We start from the raw sequence: 6000 nt of genomic DNA, 5'->3' as shown, positions 1-6000 counted from the left end.
AAAACGTTGCCTTAATTATGACCCTCCACAGCCGGCACTAGAGGACTAAGAGCTAGTAGCTGAGAGCTGTAGCAGACTCCTAGGATCAGGCACTGCGAGGGACACGTAGCACACACACTTATTTGTCTCCTACACATGGTGGCTGCTGCTGGGATTAATACACAGTGGCAATGTGATCATTTGTGGAGTAGGAATCCCACTCAGGAATCATCACAGTTTTCATGCAAAGCAGCAAGTTAACAAAGCTTGGCGGAGTGCTGTATAGAAAGACACATTGCTGGTCCTCATTGTGAATGGGGTGCCTCAAAGCCTCCCTGATTCGAATAGTCCCCGACCTGTTGTGCCCCTCTAATAGCCCTGGTATCTGACTGCTCAAAATCAGCTCCCAGGCGATCCGCCTCCGCTCTCCACCCTAGGGGAAACTTTTCACCCTTAGCCTCACAAATATTATGGAGTGCTCAGAAGGCTGCTATGATCATGGAAATATTTTCCTCATTTAGGTCTAACTGCCACAAAGGCAGCGCCAGCATGCTTTTAATTTGCCACAGACACATTCTGCGGTCATTCTGCACCCTCTCCGCATATTGTTGAAGTGCTCCTTGCTGCTGTCCAGGTTTCCTGTGTAAGGCTTCACATATGGGAATAAGGGGTATGCTCGGTATAAGGGGTATGCTCGGTCTCCCAGGATCACTGGCCATTTCAACATCCCCCACTGGAATCTTCTGGTCTGGAAAGACAGTCCCTGCTTGCAGCTTTCTGTACAGGCCGGTGTTCCTGAAGATGCAACGCCCTGCGCTGATGTCAGTGAAATGCCTATGGTGCTCCACAAGTGCCTGCAATACCATAGAGAAGTACCCCTTTCTATTGATTTACTCCATGGCAAGATGGTCCAGGGCCAAAATTGGGATATGTGTTCCATCTGTCGCCCCACAGCGGTTAGGGAATCCCGTTGCTGCAAAGCCTTCCACTATTTCACACACATTGCCAAGAGTCACAGTCCTTCGTAGGGCAATGCGGCTAATGGTCCTGAACACCTGCATTAATGCAGCCCTGTGATGGGGTGGATCAACCCCCCACTGCTACATCAGGGGTTAATCCTTCCCTCCTAGCAGAAGAAGCCCTGCCTCTGAGGCTCTGCCAGGCATGCTCTGTCTGGAAGTCAGGTATAAAAGTCTGCAGAGCTGCTCAGTCAGGGGGGACTGCCAGAGGGGAAGGAGGCTTGTCACTCTCTCCAACAGAGGAGAGGCCTGCACCCAGGATGCAGAGGCCAGACACGCTGCAGAGGGGAGGCAGAGGATGCCACAGATCTGGCAGAATCTGAGCAAGGGGTAGGAAGTGACCCAGAGAGTCCTTAAAGGGGAACGGTGCTGAGACCGTTCAGGCCGGTGTGTTTCAGGAGGATCCCCACCAGACCACTGGTGAGGAGAACTCGCCACCAACAGGGCCCTGGGTCGGGACCTGGTGGAGGGGCCGGGCCTGGGTCCCCCTACCTCGGCCACTCACCTTTGAGAGGGGATGGCCCACACAGTGAGTTGGTAGGACTCTGGTCATTGGGCCGTACTGCTCTAGAGGTGCATCATATAGAGTCCGGCTGCTAGGCTGCATTACCCCATCAGGGGAGGGGAATTAGGTAGACTTTGGCCATTGGGCTGTACTGCCCTAGGGGTGCATTTTATGGACTCCGGCTGCTAGGCTGCATTACCCCCCTTAGGGGAGGGGAATTAGGTAGACTCTGGCCATTGGGCTGTACTGCCCTAAGGGTGCATTTTATGGACTCCGGCTGCTAGGCTGCATTACCCCCCTTAGGGGAGGGGAATTAGGTAGACTCTGGCCATTGGGCCATACTGCCCTAGGGGTGCATCGTATAGACTCTGGCCACTAGGCCGCATTACCCCATCAGGGGAGGGGAATTAGGTAGACTCTGGCCAGTGGGCCGTACTGCCCTAGGGGTGCATTGTATGGACCCTGGCCACTAGGCCACATTACCCCACTATGGAAGTGGAAGTAGATGGACTCTGGCCATTGGGTCACACTGTGCTAATTACAGAGGGGTTTAGAACATGGACTTGAGCGTAGAGAGGCTGTGTTACCTCCCACCCCCCGACTTAGGGGGCCGACGAAGTACTAACGTTGCCACACGCCCCAGCAGTGGACTTCCCAACTCCAAACTGATTTGCAGCCGACCAATAGGAACCTGGAGTTGCGAGCTTCATAACAGGGACCAAAACAGCAGAGAGGAGAGCTGGCTCCATCCCTTCAGACAGAGCTGGCAGGCACACAGCAAACAGGGGCAGTTGAGAAATGCCGACAGGCCGTCGGAAGCCCCTGGAATGATGGGACAGAAAAAACTGCATCATGGGACGTAGAGCCTGCACCCATGATGCACTGCGATCCACCCCACCTTCCCAGAGCTCCGAGCTGCAGAAGGTGGCCAGGAGCGCAGCGGGCTCGCTACCCACAATGCACTGCTCTGACTGTCCACGTTAGAATACCAACTGTGGGCGCGCTCCGCCAACAGAAGGAGCTTTGTGTGAACCGGCACAAGCAATGTATTAATACAGGGTTTGCTTGTCGGAGTGACTTGCGCCGACAAAACTGTGTAGTGTACACAAGGCCTAATATTTTCTCCCCTCCATTATCCAAGTCATAAAGGAAAATATTGACTAGTCCTGGACCCAGTGCTTTCCACTATGGGGCCCACAGAGACACCCTCTCAGTTTGACAGCAAACCATTAATAAGTACTCTTTGAGTACAGATTTCAACCAGTGGTGAATCCACTTTATAGTAATTTAATCTAAACCAAAATTCCCGCGATTCTTTATGAGAATGTCAAAAACCTTATGTGACTGGCAGACCAGGTGCCAGCTCATGCTAAGGCCCCTAGCTCTCAGCCGAACACTGGAAATACAGAGCTGGAGCCAGTCTGGCTCACTGTGGGTTGGGATGTTTACAACAGGTGTGAGAATTAAGAATGTGTTGAGTGGGCAGGGCTCCTGCCTCATACTGAGACAGAGGGACGATCAGGTGTTATCTCAGGTGCCTATACACAAATGCACGAAGCCGGGGAAACAAGCAGGGAGAACTGGAAGTCCTGGCACAGTCAAGGAATTAGGATGCGGCTGGAATAACAAAGACACAGACAGCTGCAGCGGCCCAGGAGCCAGCAACCAGAGCTGTAAACAGGGGAGTCTGAGGGGGAATTTGTCAGGGGAGTTTGTCTTGTGGTGCTTGTTTGGTGTGGTTTTTTTTGTTGTTGCTGTGGGGGGTGGGGTTTTGGGTGTGGTTTGTGTTTCCCAGATGAACAGGGTTTAGGTGGGAAGGGTCTGACAGACACAGAGGCAGCAGTGGGAGTGACTCATGTCGTGGAAGACACAATGGAGATGACTGGATGTGGAAGCTGCCTTATGTCCATGGTCCTGGAGGAGGGACCTGGTAAGAGTTTTGTCTGCATGAAATGCCGTCTGCTCGAGCTGATGGAGGAAAAGATCCAAGGTTTGGAGATGCAGGTGGAAAGTCTGGTAGAGTTTAGGAAGGGGTTTGAGCAGATTATGGAGGTATCTGAAGGGAAAAGCTCAGACTTGCAGATGGAAGCAGGACTGGGGAATTCTGAGGGGAGACTGCTGGGTGAAGAAAGTGGTCAGTGGAAGCATGTGACTAAAAGAACCAGGCAGAGGAAAAGACGGGCTAGTGAAGGAGAAATAGAGCTCAAGAATAGGTTTGCAGAGTTGGAAAATGAAGAACGGGCTCATCAGGTAGTCACTGAAGGTGGAAGGGCAAGAAGAGAAGAAGAGAAGAGCGGCTAGTCCTATAGGAAAAGGGGAAGAGTCAACGGAGACTACACCAAATATGAGCCCTAGGAGGATACAGGATGGGTTAAAGAGGGAGAATAGGGATGGAAAGAACTTGAAGCCAGAGGGAACAGGGGATAGACTGGAGAATAGCACCGTCACTAGGAAAAGGCAGGTCTATGTGATTGGGGACTCTTTACTGAGAAGAATAGACAGGCCTGTAACCAGAGCTGATCCGGAGAATAGGAGGGTGTGCTGTCTTCCAGGTGCTAAGATACGGGATGTAGACCTGAGGTTGAAAAGGATTCTAAAGGGAGCAGGAAAGAATCCCCTAATTATCCTTCATGTGGGAACAAATGATACGGCTAGATTCTCACTGGAAAGTATTAAGGGAGACTATGCTAGGCTGGGGAAGACGCTTAAGGAAATCGAGGCTCAGGTGATCTTCAGTGGGATTCTGCCTGTTCCTAGAGAAGGGCAACAAAGATGTGACAAGATTATGACTATCAACAGATGGCTCAGGCAGTGGTGCTATAAGGAGGGCTTTGGGATGTATGGCCACTGGGAGGCATTCATGGACAGAGGACAGTTCTCTCGGGATGGACTTCACCTGACTAGGGAGGGAAATAGACTTCTAGGATCGAGGCTGGCACAACTGATTAAGAGAGCTTTAAACTAGGAATCTGGTTTAAAGATGGTTGGGAGATGTCCAGGTAATCTCCACGCCAGAATTTAGCATTGAGAGGAAAGAAAACGAAGTAAGAAAGGATACAGCCATGGGTAGGAGGAAGGGCAGTGTGGATACCAGTCTAATAGGTTATTCTGGCCGTAGAATGACCGTGCCTAATAGGGTACAGAATGTGAGTGAGGCCAAACAGCAAAAATGAAGATGTTTGTACACTAATGTGAGGAGCCTGGGTAACAAAATGGAGGAACTAGAGCTACTGGTGCAGGAAGGGAAACCAGATATTCTCGGGGTAACAGAAACAGGGTGGAATAGTCGTCATGACTGGAGTACGGGTATTGAAGGGTATGTGCGGTTTAGGAAAGACCGAAATGAAGGTAGAGGTGGTGGAGTAGCATTGTCTATCAATGAGGAGGTCGACTGTAAAGAAATAAGAAGCGATGGAATGGATATGACTGAGTCTGTCTGGGCAAAAATCACATTGGGGAAGAAAACTACTGGAGCCTCCCCTGGGATAGTGCTTGGGGTGAGCTAGAGACCGCCGGGATCCGATGTGGATATGGACAGAGCCCTCTTTAATGTTTTTAACAAAGTAAATACTAATGGAAACTGTGTGATCATGGGAGACTTTAACTTCCCAGATAGAGACTGGAGGACGAGTGCTAGTAATAATAACAGGGCTCAGATTTTCCTAGATGCGATAGCTGATGGATTTCTTCAGCAAGTAGTTGCTGAACCGACTAGAGGGGATGCCATTTTAGATTTGATTTTGGTGAGTAGTGAGGACCTCATAGAAGAAATGGTTGTAGGGGATAGTCTTGGCTCAAGTGATCATGAGCTAACTCAGTTCAAACTGAACGGAAGGATTAACAAAGATAAATCTGCAACTAGGGTTTTTGATTTCAACAAGGCTGACTTTCAAAAATTAAGGAAATTAGTTAGGGAAGTGGATTGGACTGAAGAATTTATAGATCTAAAGGTAGAGGAGGCCTGGGATTATTTTAAATCAAAGCTGCAGAAGCTATCGGAAGCCTGCATCCCAATAAAGGGGAAAAAATTCATAGGCAGGAGTTGTAGACCAAGCTGGAGGAGCAAGCATCTCAGAGAGGTGATTAAGAAAAAGCAGAAAGCCTACAGGGAGTGGAAGATGGGAGGGATCAGCAAGGAAAGCTACCTTATTGAGGTCAGAACATGTAGGGATAAAGTGAGACAGGCTAAAAGTCAAGTAGAGTTGGACCTTGCAAAGGGAATTAAAACCAATAGTAAAAGGTTCTATAGCCATATAAATAAGAAGAAAACAAAGAAAGAAGCTGCACAACGCACCTTCTGGCCACCTTCTGCAGCTCGGAGCTCTGGGAAGGTGGGGTGGATCGCAGTGCATCATGGGTGCAGGCTCTACGTCCCATGATGCAGTTTTTTCTGTCCCATCATTCCAGGGGCTTCCGACGGCCTGTCGGCATTTCTCAACTGCCCCTGTTTGCTGTGTGCCTGCCAGCTCTGTCTGAAGGGATGGAGCCAGCTCTCCT

Source organism: Caretta caretta, chromosome 1 (genome assembly GCF_965140235.1).
Source record: "Caretta caretta isolate rCarCar2 chromosome 1, rCarCar1.hap1, whole genome shotgun sequence".
NCBI lineage: Eukaryota > Metazoa > Chordata > Testudines > Cheloniidae > Caretta > Caretta caretta.
Note: the sequence above shows the minus strand (reverse complement) of the source record.